Source organism: Triticum aestivum, chromosome 3A, assembly GCF_018294505.1.
Source record: "Triticum aestivum cultivar Chinese Spring chromosome 3A, IWGSC CS RefSeq v2.1, whole genome shotgun sequence".
Taxonomy (NCBI): domain Eukaryota; kingdom Viridiplantae; phylum Streptophyta; class Magnoliopsida; order Poales; family Poaceae; genus Triticum; species Triticum aestivum.
In genome coordinates, this window is record NC_057800.1 from 697142982 (window position 1) to 697149170 (window position 6189).

Here is a 6189-nt window from a genome sequence, read left to right on the forward strand (position 1 = left end):
GCAGTCTTCGTGCCTGCTCACTCAAGCATCTTGGTGGCGTAGGCCGTCCGCGTGATCGTGATGTGACCACCCTGCTGGTTCACTTCTAGCCCGAGGTAGTACCGAAGCAGCCCAAGGTCGCTCATGCTGAAGAGACGATGCATCTCTCCCTTGAAGCGTTGAACCTCTTTAGGCTCTGCCCCGACGATGACCAGGTCATCGACGTAGATGCCGACGATGAGCAGCGTGTTCGCGGTGCCACGCGAGTACACGCCGTGCTCAGAAGTGTTGCGTGAGAACCCAAGAGATGCGAGGCTTGCATCGAGCTTGGCGTTCCATGCCCTTAGGGCTTGCCGGAGACCGTACAGGGCCTTGTGTAGTCGGTACACGCCCTGCCCGTGGCCCTTGGCAACGAACCCGGGTGGCTGGGCGACGTACACCTCCTCGTTCAGGTCGCCATTGAGAAACGCCGACTTGACGTCCATGTGGTGTACCTCCCACCCGCGGTGAGCGGCCACGGCAAGGATGAGCCGCACGGACTCCAGCCTTGCCACCGGAGCGAAGACTTCCTCGAAGTCCACTCCCTCACATTGCACATAGCCCTTTGCAACTAGGCGCACCTTGTACTTGACAATGGCGCCGTGCTCGTCCTTCTTCACCTTGAACACCCACTTGAGCCCGATGGCTCGGTGCCCAACAGGCAGTGTGGTGAGTGTCCAAGTGGCACTGTCGTTGATCGACGCCAGCTCGTCCAGCATCGCGTGGCGCCTGTCGTGGTTCTAAGTCTGACAGTAATGTAGGGGGTAGGTATGGAGAGGCAAGATCTTAGCTATGGAGAAGTTGTAAGCACACGAGGTTTACGAGTTCAGGCCCTTCTCGGAGGAAGTAATAGCCCTACGTCTCGGAGCCCGGAGGCGGTCAACTGGATTATGCGTGTATGAATTACAGGGGTGCGAACCCTTTACACTAAGGAGGGGGTGGCTTATATAGAGTTCGCCGGACCCCTCCGGCCCTCAGTTGTGCAGGGTTTAAAATACATTAAGGTCGGACGTTACTGGTAACACCCCTAATAAAGTGCTATGATGACCATAAAAGCTACTTAATAACCGACCGTTAGCGTGCGAGTGCCTTTGGGTCTCCTGGCCGTCGAGTGGTTGGATCTTGGTCGAGTGATTGCTTCTAGGTCGAGTGTCTTCGAGTCTGTCGAGTGGAGCACCTCCAAGTCGATTGAAAGGTGATTTATTTTAGAGATGTTCTTGGGTAGGGCAGTTGGGACAGGTCCATGACCCTACCCTAGGTACATAGCTTCTTCATTAGCCCCCGGATGGATCGAGGTTTGAGTGGGGAAGAAGTTGAGAATTTCCCTGACTCATTTTTCATGCCATGAGTATGTATGGTTTCAGATCAATGAACCTGAGTGATGACAGCAACTTCCTTTTCAGTCGCCTTGATCCATTCTTAGTTTTTTGTCGAGTGAGTTCCTTTACTTGAGAGGCTCCGAGTGACGGTGTGGAGGAGATCTTCAGTCTGACAAGTTGTTCTGCTGCCCGCAGATTTTGCGGGATCCGAATTTTGGGAAGCGCGCGGGACAGGGAAGGCCGCAGTAATTGGATGGGATAGGGCAGAGCCACCTCAATCCCCGCGCCACCTTTTTCTTGATGTATCGCGCGCGCGATTGTTACGGGATTTGACAGGACCGCCCGGGCCTACCAGTCAGCCACTTGGAAGCAGCCTCATATAAGGCGTTGGACCGGGGTCTCTTGAACAGTGCGTCCCCATTATCGCTTCTCCTCTTCAGCCTCCTTCGTCGCGCTCGCTCTCGCCCCAGCGCCACCGCTCCGTACACGTCTCGCTGGCAACGATGGGGAAGGAGAAGATGGCGGCTCTGGAGCGGGCGAAGAAAGCGACAGCAAAGGCGAAGGGGAAGGCGACCAGTCGGGGCGGATCTTCCTCGTGGACCGGCCTGCCGAAGGGCTGGATCCAGGGCGACTGGATCCGCTCGACGATCACCCAAGAGGATCTCGACGACCTAGCCGAAGGAGGGTTGATCCCCCATGAATCCGCGCGGCTTCCGGGGAAGGAATCCGAGCCGCAACCTCAGGAGGGTGAGCGCGTTCTCCTTGCCACCCACGTCGACCGTGGATTTTCCTTGCCTCCTCACCCTTTCTTTCGGGGATTTCTGAACTTCTTTGGGGCACAACTCCACCACTTCACTCCCAACACAATCGTTTATCTCGCCGCTTTCATTTCTTTGTGCGAGAATTTCCTGGGTCGCCGGCCTCATTGGGGTCTTTTCAAGCACATTTTCACTTGTCGCTCTCAGACGGTGAAAAAGGCCAATCCGAGTGACGAGAGAACTCAAGTGATTCAGATGTGCGGGGGTCTTGGTGTTCAGATGAGAGGGAAAAGTTCCTTTCCGGCCATGATTCTTCCTGACTCGGTTCGCGGATGGCAGTCGACCTGGTTTTACTGCAAAGACCAGTCGATGCCAGGGAAGTCGACTGGCCTCCCTCCTTTTACCATGGACTGAGTAAGGAAACCCTCCTCTTTGAAGGTGCTCCCGGAGGAGAAGGCGCAGGTGAGGGTGCTGGTCGAGCGAGTGGTCCAGCTTATCCGTGACGGGGTCACCGGCATGGATCTCTTGGAGGTCTTCCTTCAGCGGCGCATCCAGCCTCTTCAAGCTCGAGACCATCCGATGTGGATGTATTCGGGTCTTGACGACTCCACTTGGATTCACCCAGAGGAGGTCGATGACGACACACTGGAGAAGTGGCTGTCGGGCATGACCGGAAACAAGGACAACCCTAGGGGAGCCAGGAGAGTTCCTCCATTCGACCAGTCCCATGTACCAGAGAAGGTCCGATTCCGAGCTTTTGATTGTAATCTGAATTCACTCACGCAGCCGTCTATACCGCGTCGACTGACTTTATTCTTCCTGCTTTCTCTCAGGACCTTATCGAAATGTATTCAATGCCCAACGGAGAGCAAGAGCAAGATCTGGAAGGCGAGGCGAGCAGTGGCGACAGTGCGAATGGACTTCTGACGGTGAAGGAGACGGAGAAAGCGATGACTCAAGTGGCGAAGAAGAAGTCGAGTCACCTCCTCGCAGGGAGAGGCGATCCAAGCTTGACCAAGAACGACCGAGTGCCCGCGAAAAGGCGACTGCTCAGGCTGGTCAGTCTTCAAAGCGTCTTCGAATCTCTTCACCAACCCCGGCCGAAAAAGCGCCAAAGCATCCCAAAGTTGCAGAGCCGAAGACTCGGAAGGCGTTGCCGAAGATTAAGATTGACATCCCCGTCGCTTCCGCGTGAGTGTCTCCCTTTGTATTCACTCGACGCCCCACGCTGTTTGTTTTTCTTGTTTTAACCAGACGAACTTTGGAACTGGCAGTGCTGCTACTTCGAGGACCTCAGCTTACAGGGACGAGGATGAGGTAATGGAGGATGTGGTCACTTCCAATCTGGGTATGATTTCTGCCATTCTGTCTTTATTTGGTCGACTCAACAGCAATGTGCACCATTGGGTGATGTGATTTTGGTGACTGAACTTTGCACAGCTCCCAACATTATTGACCTCCCCGATGATGATGAAGAGCCCTAGAGGCCTTTGACGAGGAAGAATAGGCAAGCTCCTGCAAGCAAGGTGCCACAGTCGACGCCGAGGGCGGAACCAGTCGTTCCGGACACTGGCGACGCCAATCGGCGTTCTGTTACCTTCGTCGTGCCACTGTCGAGTGCCTTGCCTTCTTCGTCGACTGCTCAGGCCCTTGTCGACTCACCTTCAGTTTTTGCGACCCATCATGTCCCAGAGGACGAAGTGAATGCTGCCAAGGAAGCCATACGCCAGGCGGGCATCATGATGGAGAAGATGAAGATGGTGCGGGACGCCAGTCAGGCCGCCTACAACGCCAGCTCGGCTCTCCAAAGCAACGTTCAGGTTAGTTGGTCACCGCTTGTTCTGTTAGGATATGCTATTTGAAGACTCTTTCCGAAAATATTTGCATCTGTACACCCACTGGGTGCGTCGATTGAATTTTTGAACTTGTGGGGGCACGCTGAGTGCACCCACTGGGTGTAGTCCCCGAGACTACGATGGACTACTGGCAGTCGACTGTAGTCTTTTTATTTTGTCGAGTGTAAACTGAACTGGTAGTTTGTCTCTTCCACTCGGTCTGGTCGAGTGGGATCATAACCGGTGGGGGCACTCCAAGTGCACCCACTGGGTGTAGTCCCCGAGACCGCGGTCGACTGCTGGCAGTCGACTGTGGTCTGAGTTCTTCTTTCTCTCCCACTTTTTTTTACTTCCTGCACTCGACTCCAGCGGGCCGATCGAGTGGGATCAGAACCGGTGGGGGCACGCAAAGTGCACCCACTGGGTGTAGTCCCCGAGACTATGGTGGACTACGGGTAGTCGATCGTAGTCTTAGTACTTATTGTCTTTGTCATTTTTTGCTGTAAAATAACTTCTCCTCTTTGATTGCAGAAATCTTGTGATCTTGGAGCTCGCTTTGCTGACTTGGAGAAATAGCAGATCCAACTGAACCTTGACTTGGAGCTGGCCAAGACAGAGCTGCAAAAGGCCAAGGACGGCGCCAATGGTAAGACGAGTTTGTCGACTGGTTTGTCTTAGGCTTGAGTACCCTTCTGCTCTTTCTGAATCAACCATCATTTCTTTGCAGAAAAACTGAGAGAAGCTCTGGCGAAGAAGGACCAGGATTTGGCTGCTGCTCGAAAGGAAGCTGACGACAGGACCGCTCTGGCTGAACAGAAACTGGCTTCGGTCGGCCAGTTGGAAGAAGAGAATACCAAGATGAAATCTGCTCTGAACGAATCCAACAAGGAGTGCACGCGCTTGAAGAAGGACAACCTCAACCTGTACGAGAAGATGGAAGGCATCGCTCGCAGGAGGGACGATCTAGAGAGCTATCTGAGGAGCCTTGCCAAAAAGTTATTCATCAAGCTTGAAGGTACACGTTTTGTTCCGACTGATTTTTTTGTCGACTCAGTGTACGAAAATTGACTTATCCTTGGATCGTGAATACAGAGTTTTGCCAGAACTTCAAGGAGGAGACTGGACGGATTGAGCCAGGTTTGGACCCAATCAATTCTCCCGTGAAAGATGAAACTGCCATGAATCTGCTCCGACTGGAATCCCACATCGACGGTGTTGTGGACTACTTGGCTCGACTGAAGGTCGCCACGTCACGGATCGACCCGGCACTTTGGCTAGAGGCCACACTCCAGAATGATCTTGAGTCTCTGACGACTCGACTTAACGAGATCCCTGACCGAGTGCAGGAGTGGAAGAAATCTTCTGCCCGGTGTGGTGCTGATGTGGCTCTGTCTTTGGTTCGTGTACATTGCAAGGAGGTGTGACAAGATAAGCTGGCAGCAATCAAGGTTGCCAACACCCAGAAGCATGACTTCCGATCTTTTATGGAGACTTTCATCGCTGCAGCCACTCGGATCGCCGACGGCGTCGACCTAGACGAGTTCGTCGAGCCTGCCAGTCCTCCTCCCGCGGAGTGAACAAACTTTTATGCCTCACCTTAAATTTGCCTCGGAATGCCGAGTGGTTTTTGTAACCGTTAAACTCTTTCGGGCTGAATGCCCGAGCACTTCGATCTGTGGTCCGGAACTTTTAGGATTTATCTGAACTTGGTTTATCGTTGAATATCTTCATGAATCCTTCCGTTGAGTGGAAATTGTTCTTCACTCGAGACAACTTTTGTATTTGTGGCGCAGCCCCAAAGGAGAAGGTAGCAGTCGCCCTGCACCTCGTCGTCCTTGCGGGTCGGCGATGGGGCGCATGTTGTATTTGTGGCGAAGCTCCCAAGGAGAAGGCGACAGTCGACCTGCACCTCGTCGTCCTTGCGGAGTGGGATGGAGCGCACGTTGTATTTGTGGCGAAGCTCCCAAGGAAAAGGTGGCAGTCGACCTGCACCTCGTCGTCCTTGCGGGTCGGCGATGGAGCGTACGTCGTATTTGTGGCGAAGCTCCCATGGAGAGGGTGGCAATCGACCTACACCTCGTCGTCCTTGCGGGTCGCTGATGGAGCGCATGTTGTATTTGTGGCGAAGCTCCCAAGGAGAAGGTGGCAGTCGACCTGCACTTAGGCGAGTACTGGACTGCAGCTAAGCCCTCGAGTGGGAGGGTCGCTCACCACTCGGTAGGATTTTCAAATACTTAGGCGAGTACTGGACTGCAGCTA